We start from the raw sequence: 22,722 nt of genomic DNA on the forward strand, positions 1-22,722 counted from the left end.
CACTTTACGGCCGGCAGTCACAGTGCGGGAAGCAGAGACGGCAAGGGACCTGACGGACACCAGAATGTAAGTATGTGCTGTTTGGTTTTTTTTTAGTTTAACGCTTGTAACCAGGGTAAACATCAGGACCGCGCTTAGTTACCCGATGTTTACCCTGGTTACAAGCGAACGCATCGCTGGATCGCTAGATCGGTGTCACACACACCGATCTAGCGATGACAGCGGGAGATCCAGCGATGAAAGAAAGTTCCGTACGATCTGCTACGACGTACGATTCTCAGCAGGATCCCTGATCGCTGCTGCGTGTCAGACACAGCGATATCGTAACGATATCGCTGGAACGTCACGAATCGTACCGTCGTAGCGATCGAAATGTTAGTGTGACGGTACCCTAAGACATTGACAGCAGGAACAACTAATCAGATTAATCTTGTTTAATCAGGAACAGACCTAAGATTTTATGTCTGGGGGTCTCTGCCCCTAGAAGAAGCTGGATAAGCAGGGAAACAAGCAATGGGATGTCAGTCCTGACAGTAGTGTAGGGAGAGATCCTTATCATTCTGATGGGATATACACTATTTATAGTAGAAGCCTGAGATTGACAGTGATACAATTAGTTTGGTGTCTAGTTGCCATCACACATTACACCTGCAGACAGCAGCAGCTCTGTGATCTTTGTATGTGGACACTTTAAAGATAAAGGACATCTAATATGAGACAGCTCAGCATGCCACTACTAGCCTAATCTACAGACCAGTCACAATCTATAGTGTTTACTTGGTGAGTGCATCCATTGTTCTGTAGCAAGGGATTTACAACAGGAACACTCCTGATAAATCTTGTTAACCCTTTATAATACAATTTTGGGTGATACAAATCAGATCAGTCTGCAGTGATTGAGTTGAAGGTCTTCAAATTATACCAAGTAAAGCAGACGATCTCACTTGTCCGCTCCACCATACTCTGCTGCCAACACAGTCTAACTTAATACCGGCTACTCCAGATCCTAAACAGATATTATAATAGGAATTTCGTAATTACTGGATTTCATAATTATGGGGACCTCCATTTAGTGATTCCTCTCCTTGCACTACTAGTCAGGCTTTCTTATGCATTTATAGTAAAAACACTTTTATTTAAGTTATATTTTAATTCCTGCCCATTCACATTCTCACACCTTATCCCTTTAACATTAAAATTGTTTTAATAAATGCATTTCATATGATTATATTTGTCTTACATGAATGCCTAATATGTTGTGACCTCTTCTATCTTGTATATGATCAAAATTGCATTAATATATTTTATTAATGTTATTTATTATAAACCAGGATAAGGCCTGATGTAAAGTAACAGAGAAGTGAAAATTTAAGTGGCAAATACTTCTGTAAATGTGTAAAGACTAGGGTTGAGCGAAACGGATCGGACAAATTGAAAAATCGCCGACTTTCGGCAAAGTCAAAGTCACGAAACCCGACCCTAGTGTGGGATCGGCCACAAGGTCGGCGATCTTCGCGTCAAAGTCACGTTTCGTATGACGTTTTCAGCGCCATTTCTCAGCCTTTATTTTGTTTTTGCAAAATTGTCTAAATTACTTTGAATCTAGGCCAATATGTATAACACACTAATGTATGCTTACATCAGTAAAATGTGCCATTTGTAGCTTTTTTTTATTACTAAGATCTAACAGTAAAATTGTTTTTTTCCTCCCCTGTAAGGTACCGTCACACTAGACGATATCGCTAGCGATCCGTGACGTTGCAGCGTCCTGGCTAGCGATATCGTCCAGTGTGACAGGCAGCAGCAATCAGGCCCCTGCTGTGCTGTCGCTGGTCGGGGAAGAAAGTCCAGAACTTTATTTGGTCGCTGGACTCCCCGCAGACATCGCTGAATCGGCGTGTGTGACACCGATTCAGCGATGTCTTCACTGGTAACCAGGGTAAACATCGGGTAACTAAGCGCAGGGCCGCGCTTAGTAACCCGATGATTACCCTGGTTACCATCCTAAAAGTAAAAAAAACAAACACTACATACTTACCTACAGCCGTCTGTCCTCCAGCGCTGTGCTCTGCACTCCTCCTGTACTGGCTGTGAGCGTCGGTCAGCCGGAAAGCAGAGCGGTGACGTCACCGCTCTGCTTTCCGGCCGCTGTGCTCACACAGACAGTACAGGAGGAGTGCAGAGCACAGCGCTGGAGGACAGACGGCTGTAGGTAAGTATGTAGTGTTTGTTTTTTTTACTTTTAGGATGGTAACCAGGGTAAACATCGGGTTACTAAGCGCGGCCCTGCGCTTAGTTACCCGATGTTTACCCTGGTTACCGGCATCGTTGGTCGCTGGAGAGCGGTCTGTGTGACAGCTCTCCAGCGACCAAACAGCGACGCTGCAGCGATCCGGATCGTTATCGGTATCGCTGCAGCGTCGCTAAGTGTGACGGTACCTTTATTTTAAGAGCCATCTCTTTATTTTTCTGTCAATGATATATATATATATTTTACTATTCAGCTCATCGAAAAAAATTCAATATTCTACAATATCACCTCTCAATAGGATATATTATGACAGCTTGAAAAGCATTTAAGAAGGGAGGTCTTTATGTATGGCCATGGTGGTTTATAGATGATATTCCTTGTTTTTAATATTAAATGTATTTCTCTTCATAGTGTTCTTGTCATAACTTCAAGTAAATAAATCTTTTAACATTTCTAATTGAAACAAAAATAATCAACGTTAATACATCATCATAAACATATTGACTTCAAAAATTGTGGCAATATATTTACAGTAAATTTGTAATTCTACACCAGATTCTAATTAGAAGTCGAGTAAGAACCACTCAAAAATTTACCGGATGTTCTGTTCTTCCAGGTGATGACCTACTAGCAAATTCCTGATTTCAGATGTGTTCACACTATTCAGAGTTAACTATGTGTGGTTTGTGAATTAAGTGTACATTATTTTATGTAATTAGTTGGCTATATTGTAAAACAGTTTGGTAGTGGAACATGAAATTTGTCATGATATGTGATAATTTATTATGACAATATATTGCACATAGTTTTTCCCCTTTAGGGCCTCCAGATGTTACTGAAGTGTCATAGTGCAATATAGCAGTATAATTAATGCATTTAAACCACTTTAGGGATGAGTCCATACATATTACCACATTTTCCGAAAGGTAATTGAACCCTGATTATTAATAAATGTCAGGTTTTAATACATCCCTTAAAGTTTTTAAAAGTGGTAACTAAATTTAAAATCACACTAGGTTGTCAGGGTTTCAGAAATAACACAAACTCTCAAACCGATATGGTTCATTAGGTAATCTAAATGTCTTCCTGAATTTCAATCTCAATGATTTATATGCTTCATAGAACTATGAACTGCACCATAAGGAAGGTAGTATAGCAGAACAATCATAGTGAACAATCTAATAAATTAGCCTACGATTCATCGGTGCTCACTAAAACATTCATATAACCAACCCAAGTGAATAGAATATTTCAGAAATAGCACAGAGAACCTGGTGTAATTTTAAATCTAATTACCACTTTTAAAAACTTAAAGGAAAGTATTAAAACATGACTTATTATTAATTGGGGTTCATTTACCTTTTGTGTAATTTGGGAATACAAAATGCAATATAAAACACTCCACGTATCAGGGCTTTTCAGTAGTTTTTCTGGTTTCATATTGATTTTAAACAATAATTTGGAAAGCTTTTGCACTTGTGTGATGCTTTCAGCATTCTTAAAAGGCTTGCTCATATGTACAGGCTGGGGTGTTAAAAAATGGCTGTGATCTGATCACAAGAGAGAAAATCTTGTTTATAACTATTTAAAGCCATTATTTCAATATAAATGATATACAAACATTATGCTACTATCTGGTGTAAAGCCTGAAATTAGAAAGGTTCTCATGGGCCGATCATAATGCTTACTCCCAACTTCATAAACTGGCAATGACATGCTTTTCAATAGTGTTCTTTGTTCCTTTGTTCTCACATTAATTGTAAATATTCTATCAAAACAAGCAGTTTTGTTAAATGTGTAAGATAAATGTTTACTTTTCATTGATTGCTAATTTGACCATTAGCATTCCAATAACCTGGAAAGTGGATCTACTGCAAGGAATGGGGATTCCAGAAAAAGTTTGATCTTCTAGAATGTAGTAAATTGGAATGCTTAAATAGTCAAGGTATAAACAAATCTTAATCCTAATATGCTTTTACATTACAACTATTACAATTAGATTAATCCATAACATAGCTGTTAAAATGTCTCATTGGGACCAGTCTTAAAATAATTACATTTTCTATACAACTTGTGAAAACTGTTATTAATGAGATGGCACTAAGAATCAAACTATTCTCCCTAAAATATGTTCCAAGTTGCTTACTTATCTTATCTTAGTTGCCATTTTTAAAAATTACTTTTTCAGTAAAGTACTTACCAGCCTACCATTTTCTTATTGGTGTATTTGATAACAATTTCAAATTTTTACCATTCTTATACAAACTTATCAACTAAGTGATGCTAAAATAAAGACTTCCAAGAAAATATTGTGTAACCTACGCAGCAAGCGAGGGGGTCAATGTAACAAACGTGGAGTTAGTCATAGACAGACAGTATGCAACTCTAAAACTGAAAAATATGGCCACACAAATATAAAAATTATAAATTAAAACCAAATATCCAGAATGCAATAAAAGCGGTGATCATCATAATGGAAAGAAGGTTTTTATATTTTTTCATGCAAATGAAAGGTATTTAAAATGCACGTTGTACACATGACAATTACAAATGTCTGTTAGGGTGGTTTCACACTTGCGTTTTTGTCTGCAGCGTTTTTTTTCAAAAAAACGCATGCGTTTTTTTTCCCTATCTTTAACATTGAAAACGCATGCGGTTTTTTGTGTACGCGTTTGGTCGCGTTTTTTGACGCATGCGTTTTTTTACTGCATGCGTTCATTTTCTGAAATGCTACTTGTAGTATTTTTAGAAGCGTTTTTTGGACCAAAAAAAAATGCATGCGTTTTCATGCGTTTTTTTGGGGTCAAAAAATACATTGGAGTCAATGGGGACGCATGCGTTTTTTGGTGCATGCGTTTTTTGCGGTAAAAAACGCATGCGTTTTTTATTAAAAAACCAGAAAACACACTGATATGCCACCCCCCAACATAAAGGTGATAAAGGGAACCTAACCCTACCCCTAACCCTACCCCTAACCCTAAACCTACCCCTAACCCTACCCCTAATCCCTTTATGGTTAGGGTTAGGGTTAGGGGTAGGGTTAGGGTTAGGATCCCTTAGGGTTAGGGTTAGGGGTAGGGTTAGGGTTAGGGGTAGGGTTAGGGTTAGGATCCCTTAGGGTTAGGGTTAGGGGTAGGGTTAGGGTTAGGGGTAGGGTTAGGATCCCTTAGGGTTAGGGGTAGGGTTAGGGGTAGGGTTAGGGTTAGGATCCCTTAGGGTTAGGGGTAGGGTTAGGGGTAGGATCCCTTTAGGGTTAGGGTTATGATCCCTAACCCTAACCCTAACTGTTTCTGTTTATAGTGGGTTTTTTACTTTTTTTTGATGATTGGCAGCTGTCACACATTTCTCAGCATGCATTTAAAAAACGCAAACGCATGTAAAAACGCATGTAAACGCGTCAAAACGCCGCTTTTTTTTACCACATGCAAAAACGCATGCGTCAAAAAAACGCAGCGTTTACACGCGTTTACATGCGTTTTTTCACCATGCGTTTTTTTGCGTTTTTTACCGCAAAAACGCACCCCAAAAAACGCCAATGTGAAACCAGCCTAATGCTCGGACAAATGACCACAGGGGATAATTGTGATACTATAGCAATTCCTAACGTGTAATATATACCATAGGTGAAGGTAGGAGAGATAAGTAAATTAAATGTCGTGCACTAAAATAATATGAATAAAAAATAATCGCTGCTGACTTTAATAAACCAAAAGAGTATATATTAAATCCTGCTAGTTCTATATTTGGTGCCGACCTCTGATGTTTTTGGTATAGAGTTTTTTTTGTTGCATCCCACATGTATTTGTATACCTCTCTCAGATACTTTAGGCAATATTGCAGCTCCTGATGTGTATTATTTTTGTAGATTTTAAATGGTTTTTTTTAAAAAAACAATTTGTGTATTTTTGTGGTTCAGTGTGAATTAGTGCAATAAAAATTGTTATATTATGGGTATCTCTGCTTTTCTATGGTTCCTGTTATTTTTAGTGTTGTCCAATCTGGACACATGGCGTGAAATGGCTCTCTACGCCTTGGAGGTCCTGGCCTGACCTACTGCTAGCGTTCTGCCAGAGCGGGTTTTTAGTGCCACTGGTGGAATTATAACAGATAAGCGCATCCACCTGTCAACTGAAAATGCTGACAGGCTATTTCTTATAAAAATGAACAAGGGCTGGATTGGGCAAGATTTCTGTACACCACAAAGTGAAAACAGCTAAACATAACCTGTAATACATAGTCTTTTTTTGTGGAGGTGAATTGTGACGCACCTCTCCCCAACCACACATGGCTATCTGCTTCCTGATTTCGTCTGTTTGGTGTTATCCTCCTTATCCTCATCATCCACAAACAGTACAACACCAGGGTGAAAGTATTCTGTGATGCAAAAGTCACTCAATTATTGTGCAGTGGTGTTTTTCAGATGCCCGTTACTAATTAGAAACCAAAATAAACTCCCATAGGGAGAACTGTCATCAAAATGAGATGTACATATGTTTTTCCCCATTTATTCTTATATATTCCAGTTTTAATATCTCTGCATCGTCCTTTTATGACCCAGTGTATACCTCTACAATATGAAAATATTTAAATTCTATTATATTTTTTATATATCCCTGTCTCTGTGCTGTTGCTAGGGACAAACATCTCGTTGGACACAATCTGGCATCATATATATGAACGTGTTTGCCCCTCTTTTTTGTTAATTTTCATTGGTTGATTCACATCCATTTTCTTTTATTTCAATAGGATTTATCTTTGTCTCCTCATTCTCCACCACAACATCACCAGGCTTAACGTGTTCTGTGATGCCACAGGCAGTCCAATTTTTGCCAAACCTGTCTATGATGTTCATAAATAATTTTTTGAAAAGGTGGTGAAATGTTTCTCAGCCCATGCAGTTCGTGTATGGTCGTTACCAGCCTAGTAGACCTTATCATTGGGCCTTAGTTTTTAATGAAGCCTTCCTCCACCTCTTATCATTTTCCACCACTAGATCACCAGGGTTCACATGTTCCATGCTGCTACAGTCAATTTTTTGTAAAGGGTGTCTGTGATCCCAATTAAATTTTTTTTTTTTTAATTTATCCCCCATGGGGAAATGTTTGTCAGCCCATACACATAGGCATTAGGAGTCTAGGAGACCCGCTCCTTTGTAATGGGACCGATTTTTTTACTGAGGCCCTACTCCATTTTTCTTCCAAGGGGTATTGGGGTGCGTGCAAATTTGGGTCAAGGAGGCGCTTGCATTCAATGCATAAGGAAACAGTATGGCAGGAACAACTGAAGAATGTGAAGTGGCTTTTCCTGTGGCCATCCAGTACCTGGGTTCAAAGGCTTATTGGGGTGCATAAAATTTGATAGCAGGGCAGGCCTTGCATTCAATGCAACATTTTTTCAGAAAGCCCTCCTTTACTTCTCGTGAAAGGGGTATTAGGGTGCGTGGTAATTGTTGGCAGCCCAGCCACTTCATAGGCAATAACAGCATAGGAGACCCACTGTTAATAATGCTGCCTGATGCCCTCCAAAAAATGGCTTTGAGACTTTAAGAATGAGATAAGATGTGTCTCCTTATGTGTCACACACCACATGGCCAGCTAGGGTTGATAAATGTTACAATGACATTTTCCAGTGAATGCATTTGTATTGGTTGAAAGTAATGTAAAAGTTGAAAAACGCATCATAAACGCTGCGTGTGAACATAGCCCAAGTGGTGGAAGAACACTTTGGTCTGGGGTTAATTATTTTGCCTTATATACAAGTCATTACCCTGGAAAGGATGTCCCTTAACATATTTCCCATCAAAACCCATTTTGGTTTCATTTTTGTATGATTTTTGGTGCACCTGTAAAAACGGCGTGAAACTCTGACAGCATTGCTTACAGCTGTGACCTTAGTCAAAAATTCTTCCAGAGCTATCCCCATGATGTTCCTATGTCATTTGAGCAGTGTTTCCATCATTTTCAGACGTTTTTAGAACTGAAAGATACCCCGGGAATGGCGGTAAAAATACTTGGGTTTCCCATAGACTTACATTGGGCTCGTTGCTCGGGTCGAGTACCCGAGTATTCCAATTTGCTCGACCCGAGTATTCCAATTTGCTCGACCCGAGCAACGAGCACCAGATCATTTTAGTGCTCGCTCATGACTAATGGCAGTAATTATAAACCACAATGACAAATAAAAAAAAAATACACGTTAATTCCACATGATCTTATAGAAATTAATGTCTTGCTTAATATTCAAACCTGATGGAGCTCTAGTTAAATATACAGAATGATCTTTGATTTAGGAGTTTTTTTTTTCTTTATATAAATATCCTCCCCTAACAGATCTGTTTTCCATTCAAGGGTATAAAAAAGAGGTAATTTCTCCTATATGGCCATTTAAAAATGTCTAGAGACTGAGGATATATGTACTGCGTTGTAATTAGTTGCATCAGATAAATGCCATTGTGTGCTTTTAAAAAACCTTGTGGTATAACCTTTACTGGATATTCTACACTGAACATTCAATCAAATAGAACACATGAAGTGCTACAATTGATTACATTTTTGTAGGATAAATTTGTTTTTTTAATAAAATTAGTACATTGCAGTGCAAAACTGCATGATCTATAGAGATTATGCCCACATTTATAGCCATCATTTAACGAGAGCCATGTTTTTGAATGTTCATTCTTCTCATTGGCTTCAATTATTTTTTTCTTCCAGTTTTTCAGCAAAACGAGCTTTTATTTTGTCTATAAATCTGCTATAAAATACCTAAAAAAGGATATTACTATCCTGGTTAGCAAATATTTTCAAATTATTGTAATTGCTTTGCATTTTGGACCAAATTCAGAAGAAAATGTAATACATTTTAGATATTTTTCTGTTTTTAATTTTTTTTTATTGCCATTTATATTTTAAAACAACTTGTGTATGCTCTATTCAGTATCCAGTTTGAATAGCCTCTATCCTATATAAAAAATAAAGATTATTATTATTATTATTATTATCCTTGAATTTATGTACATTTGATTCTTCCATATGGTCTTCACTAGAGTTGAGCGACCTTGACCTTTTTAGAGTCGAGCCGGGTTTCGCGAAACCCGACCATCTCAAAAGTCGAGTCGAGTGGAATCGGCCGATTATCGCGAAAAGTCGTGGATCGACCGAAACACGAAACCCAATGCAAGTCAATGGGGGAGCATAGTCGGCAGTGAGTAGAGGCCAGGAAAACATGTACAGAGCCCATTATATTGGCAAAAACATCCATTCTTGCTACTGAAGCTTGTCAATCGTAATTTACCTTATAATAATTGTAAGGCATTTGAAATTGGGGGTCATTTGGCTAAAGTTGTGGGGGGTAGGGCTGGTTCAAGCAATTAGTGGGCCAAGGACATCTGGACCACGTCACGGCAGTGGAGCAGGGAGAGGTAAGTATTTCAACTTTGCAAGTGCTGTGATCCTGAGCAAGCAGGGGGGGCTCACTCGTTGGCACTGGCACAGGGCCCCTCAAAGTACAGCGGTGTGTTTGCACGGCAGGGGCGCCTCCCACCGGCAGCAACACTTTTGCGTACTATGAGAGGCCCTGTGCCAGTGACGTCGCCAACGAGTATTCCTCCCCCCACCTGATGAAGGAACCTGCACCTTCATCTGCACTTTCCTCTTTGTCCCCGTGTAATGTGGTATGGTATGCGGGAAGGGGGACCTGACTTTCAGCACGGTCACAATCTTGCAGTGTAGCGTGCACGGGGAATGTTGCATTATGGGTCAATGTACCAGCAGACTCATCTATCACTGGCTGGGCAATGGGCAGCATGAGGGGGAAACAGATATGGGCCCAAAGAATAAAGTGGGCTAAATGCAGTTCAAAATTGGTAACAGGACTAACCAGGGGGCATTGCTTTGTTCAGTGGAGGACAACTGGAATGAGAGGCTGACAGAGTAGGCTCAAATCAGTAAGTATTCTAAATGCAGTTCAAAATTGGCAACAGTAGTAAACCGGCGGCACAGCTTTGTTCACAGTAGGAGAACAGCAAGGAGCGGCAGACACAGATAGAAGGCCCCAACCCAACTAGTAGGCCTAATGCAGTGTTGTTTTCAACAACTACTAAACGAGAGTCGTAAGATCGAAGCAATGGAGAGGAAACCTGGGGAACACCTTGGAGCGGCAGACACCGTTAGTAGGCCGTACCGAAGTAGTAGCCCCAATGCAGTTTTCAAATTCCTAGAGGCTGAAAACAAGACAATTGACGCTCAGCTTTTTTCAAAGGAGGACAGCTGTATTGAGTGGCGCAGACACACAGGTAGTAGGCCTTAAACCAAAAATGTGGCTCAATGCAGTTTAAAAAAGGTTACAGGGGTACACAGGCAGCATTGGTCTGGTCAGTGGTGGACAATTTCAATTATGGACCGCAGACAGACTTTGTACGCCTACTATTAAAAAAAGATGCTCTATGCAATTAAAAATAGGTTCCAGGGGACCACGGGCAGCAGTGGTGTGGTCAGTGGAGAAGTATTGGAAGGAGGGACCGCAGACAGGCGTAGTAGGCCTAACATAACAAAATTAGGCTGTAGGCACTTTAAAATTGGTTCCAGGGGTACACGGGCAGCAGTGGTGTGGTCAGCGGAGGACAATTTGAATTAGGGACTGCAGACAGACTTTGTAGGCTGTCCCCTGTGGACCATGCATCCAACACATTAACCCAGTGCGCCATAATGGACACGTAACTTTTTGTGGACATGCCTACTGGTCCGTGCGTCTCTTGTCAGGTGCACCTTTCTACGGTTTGATTGCCTGAGTGCTATGACAATGCAGACTTTTTCATGCCGCTGGAGGGCTGGGATGGCTTTTCTCGCAAAAGAAGTGTCGACTGGGTAGCTTGAACCGTGGTACAGCGTAGTTCATCTGGGCTTTATAAATATAAAACAAAGAAAAAAGTAGGCTCCATGCACTTTCAGCTGGGTTCCAGGGGTACACGGCCAGCATTGGTCTGGTCAATGGAGAACTATTGGAAGGAGGGACCGCAGACAGGCTTAGAAGGCCTAACATAATAAAATATGGCTGTAGGCACTTTAAAATTGGTTCCAGGGGTACACGGGCAGCAGTAGACAGGTCAGTGGAGGCCTAGTGGAAGGAGGGACCGCAGACAGGCGTAGTAGGCCTAACATAATAAAATTGGGCTGTAGGCACTTTATAATTGGTTCCAGGGGTACACGGGCAGCAGTGGTCTGGTCAGTGGAGGACTAGTGGAAGGAGGGACCGCAGACAGGCTTCGAAGGCCTAACATAATAAAATTGGGCTGTAGACACTTGGAATTCTCTTGCAGGGGTACACAGGCAGCATTGGTGTTGTCAGCGGAGGCCGATTGTAATGAGTGTCTGCCAGTTAGTAGTCCCAAACAATAAATACATGTTTAATGTCTCGCATTACAACAAAACGAAAACACAAAAGGGTGCAATCATTAGGTACAGGGGTGGGCTCCTCTGCGTAGTTTCAGACCTAGTAATTTGGAGCAAAGTATTTACTTGGGTAAATATAGGACACTGCCCCTGACTAGGTTAAGTACCATCATACATGTCAACACAATGGTATTGTCAGTGGCAGGAATTTAAGGATGTCAGCGCATAGACTAAACATTGGTGGAACTGTGAGAGATAATTGTGCAAGTGGTAGAGCAATGTTTGAGCTGGGGGTGGGGGAACTCTCTTGTGGCCGGCGGTACAGGCCCAGGGCCCCTCATGTTACAACAGTGTGTCTGACGTTGGGTGCGCACCACCACCGCCAGAGACACTTTATTGTACTATGAGGGACCCAGTGGCAGTGCCGTCGACCAAAAGCGGGCACACCCACCTCTTCAGACAAACGGCACACCCACCTCTTCAGACAAACAGCACTCTCACGGGTGCTTGCGCCAAGTGGCGATACCACGGCCCCGTGTGGGGAGTTTGGCCATTTAGGGAGGTGTAAACATGTCGTATGCTGGACAATCAGCTGCTGCAAATTACGAGATTGGTAAAGTCATTCAGAGTAGTCCACAGGCAAGACCTTTTCATAGGAAAGCTAGGTGTCGGCCGGGCAAGGTGGGGCAAAAGAATTCAAAATCCAGTTGTGGTTCATTTTAATGAAGGTTAGATCATCAACATTTTGGGTAGCCAGACGAGTCCTTTTTTCGGTTAATATTGAACCTGCAGCACTAAATACTCTTTTGGATAGGACACTAGCTGCCGGGCAAGCAAGCTCCTGCAATGCATATTCTGCCAATTCTGGCCAGGTGTCTAATTTGGATGCCCAGTAATCAAATGGGAATGACGGTTGAGGTAGAACATCGATAAGGGATGAAAAATAGTTAGTAACCATACTGGACAAATGTTGTCTCCTGTCACTTTGAATTGATGCAGCAGTACCTGTCCTGTCTGCGGTCATAGCAAAATCACTCCACAACCTGGTCAGAAAACCCCTCTGTCCAATGCCACTTCTGATTTCTGCACCTCTAACACTTCTGGTCTGCTGCCCCCTGCAGCTCGTGTGAGAACGATCACGGGCGCTGTGTGCTGGGAATGCCAGAAGCAAACGGTCAACAAGAGTTGATTGTTTGGTTGCTAATATTAGTTCCAAGTTCTCATGTGGCATAATATTTTGCAATTTGCCTTTATAGCGAGGATCAAGGAGGCAGGCCAACCAGTAATCGTCATCGTTCATCATTTTAGTAATGCGTGTGTTCCTTTTGAGGATACGTAAGGCATAATCCGCCATGTGTGCCAAAGTTCCAGTTGTCAAATCTGCGGTTGTGCTTGGTTGAGGGGCAGTTTCAGGCAAATCTACGTCACTTGTGTCCCTCAAAAAACCAGAACCCGTCCTTGCCACGCCACCAATTTCCAGTGGCCCCGGGAAAGCTTCCTCATTAAAAATATACTCATCCCCATCATCCTCCTCGTCCTACACCTCCTCTTCGCCCGCTACCTCGTCCTGTACACTGCCCTGACCAGACAATGGCTAACTGTCATCAAGGCTTTCCTCTTCCTCTGCTGCAGACGCCTGATCCTTTATGTGCGTCAAATTTTGCATCAGCAGACGCATCAAGGGGATGCTCATGCTTATTATGGCGTTGTCTGCACTAACCAGCCGTGTGCATTCCTCAAAACACTGAAGGACTTGACACATGTCTTGTATCTTCGACCACTGCACACCTGACAACTCCATGTCTGCCATCCTACTGCCTGCCCGTGTATGTGTATCCTCCCACAAAAACATAACAGCTTGCCTCTGTTCGCACAGTCTCTGAAGCATGTGCAGTGTTGAGTTCCACCTTGTTGCAACGTCTATGATTAGGCGATGCTGGGGAAGGTTCAAAGACCGCTGATAGGTCTGCATACGGCTGGAGTGTACGGGCGAACGGCGGATATGTGAGCAAAGTCCGTGCACTTTGAGGAGCAGGTTGGATAACCCCGTATAACTTTTCAGGAAGCACTGCACCACCAGGTTTAAGGTGTGAGCCAGGCAAGGAATGTGTTTCAGTTGGGAAAGGGAGACGGCAGCCATGAAATTCCTTCCGTTATCACTCACTACCTTGCCTGCCTCAAGATCTACTGTGCCCAGCCACGACTGCGTTTCTTTCTGCAAGAACTCGGACAGAACTTCCGGGGTGTGTCTGTTGTCGCCCAAACACTTCATAGCCAATACAGCCTGCTGACGCTTGCCAGTAGCTGCCCCATAATGGGACAACTGGTGTGCAACAGTGGCAGCTGCGGATGGAGTGGTTGGGCGACTGCGGTCTGTGGACGAGCTCTTGCTACTGCAGGAGGAGGAGGAGGAGGAGGGGGTGCGAATGCCTACAGCCAACTGTTTCCTAGACCGTGGGCTAGGCAAAACTGTCCCGAAATTGATGTCCCCTGTGGACCCTGCATCCACCACATTCACCCAGTGTGCCGTGATGGACACGTAATGTCCCTGGCCATGCCTACTGGTCCATGCATCTGTTGTCAGGTGCACCTTTGTACTCACAGATTGCCTGAGTGCATGGATGATGCGCTGTTTAACATGCTGGTGGAGGGCTGGGATGGCTTTTCTCGAAAAGAAGTGTCGACTGGGTAGCTCGTAGCGTGGTTCAGCGTAGGGCATCATCTCTAACGAGATTAGTCTAGCTATGTGGGCGTTCAAACCCTGTGTACGCGGATGCGAGGATAAGTACTTCCTTTTTCTAACCAGAGTCTCATGTAGGGTGAGCTGGACTGGAGAGCTGGAGATCGTGGAACTAGCGGGTGTGCCGGTGGACATGGCAGACTGAGAGACGGTTGGAGACGGTATTGTTTCCGCCGGTGCCCTAGATGCAGTGTTTCCTACTACGAAACTGGTGATTCCCTGACCCTGACTGCTTTGGCCTGGCAAAGAAACCTGCACAGATACTGCAGGTGGTGCGGAAAATTGTGGCCTTACAGTGACGGAAGTGATGTAGCGTTGCTGACTAGCTTCATTGGCCGAAGGTGCTACAACCTTAAGGGATGTTTGGTAGTTAGTCCAGGCTTGCAAATGCATGGTGGTTAAATGTCTATGCATGCAACTTGTATTGAGACTTTTCAGATTCTGACCTCTGCTTAAGGTAGTTGAACATTTTTGACAGATGACTGTGCGGATCAATTGGATGTTGTTTAAAAAAATGCCAGACTGCACTCTTTCGAGCATCGGATCCCTTTTCAGGCATTGCAGACTGAGCTTTAACCGGATGGCCACGCTGTCCTCCAACAGGTTTTGGCTTTGCCACGTGTTTTGTCCCATCTACGGGCCCGGCAGATGGAACCTGTTGCGATGTTGATGCCTGCTGCAGCCCCTCCTCCTCCGCTTCAGAACTACTGCCGCCTGCACCCTGTTCCCCCAATGGCTGCCGATCGGGGTCAACAACTGGGTCATCTATAACCTCCTCTTCGAGCTCGTGTGCAACTTCGTCTGTGTCACAGTGTAAGTTGGTGGTATAGCGTTCGTGACGGTGCAACATAGTCTCATCAGGGTCTGATTCTGGATCAGTACCCTGCGAGGGCAATGTTGTGGTCTGAGTCAAAGGACCAGCATAGTAGTCTGGCTGTGGCTGTGCATCAGTGCACTCCATGTCAGATTCAACTTGTAATGGGCATGGCCTGTTAACTGTTTCACTTTCTAAGCCAGGGACGGTATGTGTAAAGAGCTCCATGGAGTAACCCGTTGTGTCGCCTGCTGCATCCTTCTCTCTTGTTGTTGTTTTTGCTGAAGAGGACAAGGAAGCGACTTGTCCCTGACCGTGAACATCCACTAACGACGCGCTGCTTTTACATTTACCAGTTTCAAAAGAGGAGGCAAAAGAGCTAGAGGCTGAGTCAGCAAGGTAAGCCAAAACTTGCTCTTGCTGCTCCGGCTTTAAAAGCGGTTTTCCTACTCCCAGAAAAGGGAGCGTTCGAGGCCTTGTGTAGCCAGATGACGAACCTGGCTCCACAAACAACTTACAAGGTGAGCTATAACTTCAGTATGATTTAGATATCCCTTTACAGGTGGGTGAGACCGCAAGGAAAATCAGGCACAATGTTACACACTCTGTTTTCGGTGGCACCAAATAAGAGATGCCACACACGCAGGATTGTCACTCAAGCACAAATGTCAATATTAATCTCCCACTGTTTTTTTTTTATTTTTCCAGGGAGAATTTAGAAACCAAATTAAAAAAAAAATAGGCTTTCTATGGCCCACTATTTGAGAGAGAGAGATGGCACACCCAGGAGTCTGGACTGGCACACAAGCAGAAAGGCCAATATTAATCTCCCACGGTTTATTGTTATTTTTTCAGGGAGAATTTAGAAACCAAATTAAAAAAATAAATAAATAGGCTTTCTATGGCCCACTATTTGAGAGAGAGATGGCACACTCAGGACTGGCACACAAGCCCAAAGGCCAATATTAATCTCCCACTGTTTTTTTGATTTTTTTCAGGGAGAATTTAGAAACCAAATAAAAAAAAAAATAGGCTTTCTATGGCCCACTATTTGAGAGAGAGATGGCACACCCAGGAGTCAGGACTGGCACACAAGCAGAAAAGCCAATATTAATCTCCCACTGTTTTTTTTATGTTTTCAGGGAGAATTTAGAAACCAAATTAAAAAAAAATGATTTTTTCTGGGAGAACTTAGAAACCAAATAAAAAAAAAAAATAAATAAATAGGCTTTCTATGGCCCACTATTTGAGAGAGAGATGGCACACTCAGGACTGGCACACAAGCCCAAAGGCCAATATTAATCTCCCACTGTTTTTTTTTTTTTTCAGGGAGAATTTATAACCCCCCCCCAAAAAAAACAGAAAAATAAAAAGGCTTTCTATGGCCCACTATGTGAGAGAGATGGCACACACAGGGATGGCACTCTAGCAGAAATGCCAATCTTAATCTCCCACAACTTATTTTTTTAGGGAAAATTAAAAAAAACAGGGACTGTCCTACAATTACTATCTCCCTCCAGTAATCTCAGCCAGGTATGGCAGGCAGCAATAAGGAGTTGACTGATGCACAAATTAAATAAAAAGTGTGGACAAACAAAAAAGATAGCTGTGCAAAAAGGAAGGAAAAACAGGATTTGTGCTTTGAAAAAAGCAGTTGGTTTGCACAGCAGCGTCCACACAGCAATGCAGCTATCAGGGAGCCTTCTAGGGCAGCCCAATGAGCTACAGCGCTGAGGAAAAAAAAATGTAGCGTCCACTGTCCCTTCAAACAAAAGGTGGTGTTGGACAGTGGAAATCGCTACAGCACAAGCGGTTTGGTGGTTAATGGACCCTGCCTAACACTATCCCTGCTTCTGACAAAGCGGCAGCAACCTCTCCCTAGGCTCAGATCAGCAGCAGTAAGATGGCGGTCGGCGGTAACGCCTCTTTATAGCCCCTGTGACGCCGCAGACAGCAAGCCAATCACTGCAATGCCCTTCTCTAAGATGGTGGGGACCAGGACCTATGTCATCACGCTGCCCACACTCTGCGTCCACCTTCATTGGCTGAGAAATGGCGCTTTTCGCGTCATTGAAACGCGACTTTGGCGCGAAAGTCGCGTACTGCATGGCCGACCCCACACAGGGGTCGGGTCGGGTTTCATGAAACCCGACTTTGCCAAAAGTCAGCGACTTTTGAAAATGAACGATCCGTTTCGCTCAACCCTAGTCTTTACCATGGTTACAATTTCATTTAGTCCTATTAAATTCTCCCTCTGGGATGTTTTGATGGTATGTAAGGGATGGCAAGATTGCACTTTTAACCCATTAACCCCAGGAGCTTTTCGTTTTCTTTTCGCTCCCCTTCTTTCCAGAGCTTTAACTTTTTTATTTTACCATCAATATGGCCATGTGAGGGCTTATTTTTTTGCAAGATGAGTCATACTTTTAAACGATACCATTGGTTTTACCATGTCATGTAACAGAAAACTGAAAAAAAATTCCAAGTGCTTTGAAATAGCAAAAAAGTGCAATCCCACACTTGTTTTTTGCTTGGCTTTTAGGCTATGTTCACTAAATGCTAAAACTGACCTACCATTATGATTCTCCAGGTTATTACGAGTTCATAACCACCAAACATGTCTAGGGTATCTTTAATCTAATTGGTAAAACAAAAAAAATCCAAAATCTGCTAAAAAAAAAAAAAATTGCGCAGATTTCCGATACCTGTAACGTCTTCATTTTTCATTATCTGGGGTTAGGTGAGGGCTTATTTTTTGCATGCCGAGCTAATGTTTTTAATAAATAGCACTTTTGTGCAGATACGTTCTTTTGATTACCTGTTATTGCATTTTAATTCAATGTCACGGCGACCAACAAAAACTTAATTTTAGCAATCAGGTTAATCCTTTTTTTTTTGGGTAATTCTGAAAGCGGCAATACCAAATATGTGTGGGTTTGTTGTTTTTTTGTTTTTTTTATTTGATCAGGGCAAAAAGAGGGCGATTTCAACTTTTATATTTTTAAACATTTTTTATAAATTTTGGCATGCTTCAATAGCCTCCATGGGTGGCTAGAAGCATGCACTACTTGATCGCCTCTGCTACATAGAGGTGAAGCACATATCACCTCTATGTAGCAGAATTTCAGGCTTGCAGTGAGCGCCGACCACAGGGTGGCGCTCATAGCAATCTGCCATCAACAACCATAGGTCTCAAGGAGACCTCAGGTTGTTATAGCAATGCACCGATGACCCCAGCGGGGTCAGCGGTGCGAGTAATTCCAGCCTTGTGGCCGGGAGCGCTTGTTAAATGCCGCTGTCAGTTTCACAGCGGCATTTAACTTGTTAATGGGTGTGGGCGGATCGCGATTCCACTTGCGCACATGTCACATACTATCCCGTCAGCTGGCAGAAAGGGGTTAAAATAAATTTTCCATATATACTCATGTATTAGCCGAGTTTTTCAGCACTTTTTTGTCAATTGTCCCAGAAGGTGGTGGGCGAGGGGGAGCGGATGGAAGAAGTGGGTCACAGGAGGCAGGAGCCTGCGGCTGTGATTGTTTCCGCTGCTAAAGAGAAATGAATATTCATTTCTGTTAGGCCAGGATCATGCATGTGAGAAGTACGGCCGAGTCTCGCATGTTAATACCCAGCACTGCCGCCGGCACTGGGGAGCGGAGCGTGCGGCCGCATAGCAATACATGCAGCCGCACGTTCCGCTCTTGAGTGCCGGCAGCAGTGCCAGGTATTAATATGCGAGATGGCCATATTTCTCAATCAATCTGACCTTCACTCCTGAAGGCTTCCCGGCGCCTGCTCTGAGCAGGCGCTGGTAAGCCACCTCCCTGCAGGACCCTGATGCAGCCACATGGCCATTTTGGATCCGGGGTCTGCAGGAAGAAGGTAGGAGACCCTCGGAGCAACGCGATCACATCGTGCTGCTCCGGGTGTCTCAGGGAAGCTCGCAGGGAGCCCCCTCCCTGCGTGATGCTTCCCTATACCGCTGGAACACTGCGATCATGTTTGATCGCGCTGTGCCTGGGGTTAATGTGTCGGGCGGTCCGTGACAGGTCCTAGCACATATATGACTATCGCAGCTGACATCCGGCACTGACACCTGGCCGCGATCGGCCGCACTCCTCCCGTGAGCACTGCCCATCGCTATGATGTACTATCCCGTCGATGGTCATACGGGCCCACCCCACCTCGACGGGATAGTACATCTAATGTCAGAAAGGGGTTAACGTATTTCCCATCAAAATCCATTTTGGTTTCGTTTTTGTATGATTTTTGGTGCACCTGTAAAAATGGCGTGACAGCATTGCTTACAGCTGTGACCTTAGAGTAAGAAATTCTTCCAGGGGCTATCCCCATGATGTTCCCATGTCATTTTAACAGTGTTTCCATCATTTTCAGATGTTTTTAGAACTGAAAGACACCCGGGGATGGCAGTAAAAATACTTGGATTTCCCATAGACTTACATTGGGCTCGTTGCTCCGGTCGAGTACCCGAGTATTCCAATTTGCTCGACCCGAGCAACGAGCACCAGAGCATTTTAGTGCTCGCTTATCACTAATGGCAGTAATTAAAAACCACAATGGCAAAGAAAAAAAAATACACGTTAATTCCACATGATCTAATAGAAATTAATGTCTTGCTTAATATTCAAACCCGATGGAGCTCTAGTTAAATATACAGAATGATCTTTGATTTAGGCGTTTTTTTTCTTTATATAAATATCCTCCCCTAACAGATCTGTTTTACTTTCATGGGTATAAAAAAAGTGGTAATTTCTCCTATATGGCCATTTAAAAATGTCTAGAGACTGAGGATATATGTACTGCATTGTAATTAGTTGCATCAGATAAATGCCATTGTGTGCTTTTAAAAAACCTTGTGGTATAACCTATATATTGGATATTCTACACTGAACATTCAATCAAATAGAACACATGAAGTGCTACAATTGATTACATTTTTATAGGATAAATTTGTTTTTTTTTAATGAAATCAGTAGATTGCTGTACAAAACTGCATGATTAATAGGGATTATGCCCACATTTATAGCTACCATTTAACGAGAGCCATGTTTTGAACGTTCATTCTTCTCATTGGCTTCAATTCTTTTTTCTTGCAGTTTAATAGACAAAATAAAAGCTCATTTTGCTGAAAATCTGTTATAAAATATCTAAAAGATTACTATCCTGGTTAGCAAATATTTTCAAATTATTGTAATTGCTCTGCATTTTGGACTGAATTCAGAAGAAAATGTAACACATTTAAGATATTTTTCTATTTGTAAAATTTGTTATATTGCCATTTATATTTTAAAACAACTTGTATCTGCTCTATTCAGTATCCAGTTAGAATAGCCTCTATCCTTGAATTTATGTACATTATTTGATTCTTCCATATAGTCTCTACCATGGTTACAATTTCATTTAGTCCTATTAAATTCTCCCTCTGCGATGTTTTGATGGTATGTAAGGGATGGCAAGATTGCACTTTTAACCCCTTAACAACCGGAGCTTTTCGTTTTCTTTTCACTCCTTCTTTCCAGAGCTTTAACTTTTTTATTTTTCCATCAATATGGCCATGTGAGGGCTTATTTTTTGCGAGATGAGTTGTACTTTTAAACGACTCCATTGGTTTTACCATGTCATGTAACAGAAAACTGGAAAAAAATTCCAAGTGCTTTGAATTTACAAAAAAGTGCAATCCCACACTTGTTTTTTGTTTGGCATTTATGCTACATTCACTAAATGCTAAAACTGACTGTTAGGAGTCAAGTTTCCTCTGCTGCACAGGGGGAATCTCGATCCGTGTCTGCTGCAGTCTCCCATTCTGCATCGGCCGCAGTGGGGTCTGCTCAGCGGAGACGTCGCTCCCAACTTCTCGCTGAGGCTGATTCTGTGCATAGGGTTACTACTGCCTCTTCTGGCTCTCCTATTGTACCCTGCACTGATCTGCGTTGAGCAGGCTTCTCTGGGACTAAGTCCTTATTTACACACACTGAGCATGCCCAGGGCAAGATCTCTCAGTGGAGGTCTAGGGTCACATGCTCAGGTACTGCAGCGACTCCCATTGGTCCTTCTCACGGAAGGTCCTGCAGGTACTAGGACTAGTTTTGCTTTGCACACTGAGCATGCCCAGGGCAGGATCTCTCAGTGGAGGTCTAGGGTCACGTGCTCAGGTGCTGCAGCAATTCCATTGGTCCTTCTTTCACAGGTCCTAGATGTGCTGCAGCTATTTAAGGCTCGCATGGCCATGCGCTAGTATCGTCTTATGTTATGTGCTTTGCGCCAGTGTGGTCATGTGTTTGAATGTGTTCAGGGACCCGGCTGAAATAAGCCCCTAGAATGCTGGCACCTCCAGCGAGGAGTTTTGTGTGCATGCATGACCACTCACTGCTCACATCTGGGTAGTTGGCATGTGCCTCTGTGAAAGTCTAACAGGGCACAGAGCTTTCCTCTCGCGGTTACTCTGTGACGCTAACAGAGTTGGTATATACCGCCATATAGTGGCACCATTATTTAGCAGCAGGTACTTTCCTGCACGGTGGATCCCGGGTTGCGAACGCACCAATTCCACTTAATAAATATATTTGGTGCGTTCCGCCAACCCTAACAGTATACTAGCGCCAGGATCTGGCTAAGTAATGGCGGATGAACAGCGATTGCAGGGGTACATCCAGCTGCTGGATCGCCGGTTGGCGTCTCTTGAGCGTGCAACCTCGGCGGTGGATGTTACCGCAATAGCTGTTCAGGCTGCTAGCGTGGCTGCAGCAGCTTTACCCACTGCCACCCCTGTTCCGACCCTATCTCACCTTCCTTTGCCTGAGAGATACTGTGGGGACAGAAAGTCCTGTAGGGGTTTCGTGAGCCAATGTGGTTTACACCTCGAGCTCCTGGCTGCACGTTTCCCTACTGAGCGGGCAAAGGTGGGATTCATAATCTCTCTCTTGTCGGACAGAGCGTTGGAGTGGGCTACGCCGCTGTGGGAGCGCAACGATCATGTGGTGCGGAGTGTTCCTCGGTTTCTGGACACTCTGAAACAGGTCTTTTTAGGACCTCAAGTCACCCATGATACAGCGCTCCAACTGCTGGCTTTGACTCAGGGTTCAACCATGGTCAGCCATTTTGCTGTTCACTTCCGGACATTAGCGTCTGAGTTGGAATGGCCAGATAAAACCCTCATTCCCGTATTTTGGAGGGGGCTGGCTGACAATGTGAAGGACGCTTTGGCCACTAGGGAGATTCCCACAACACTGGAGGAGCTCATAGCCGTATCTACTCGCATAGACCTTCGTTTTCACGAGCGAAGGTTGGAGCGAGCCCGTGTAGGTAGAGGTTTCAGCTGGCTCCCACCTTCGCCAAACCTTTGGAATCTCCAGTCCAGGCATCCGAGTCACATGAGGCCTTAGAGGTGACACGAGCGGGATCCAAGTCTCAGTCCGCACATGCACATAAGGTCCGTCATGTTTGCCGACAGTCAGGACATCTTGCCTCCAAGGGTCCTCAGCGGTCGGGGAAACATCAGTGTCTAGTGGCA

Source organism: Ranitomeya imitator, chromosome 7 (assembly GCF_032444005.1).
Source record: "Ranitomeya imitator isolate aRanImi1 chromosome 7, aRanImi1.pri, whole genome shotgun sequence".
Taxonomy (NCBI): Eukaryota; Metazoa; Chordata; class Amphibia; order Anura; family Dendrobatidae; genus Ranitomeya; species Ranitomeya imitator.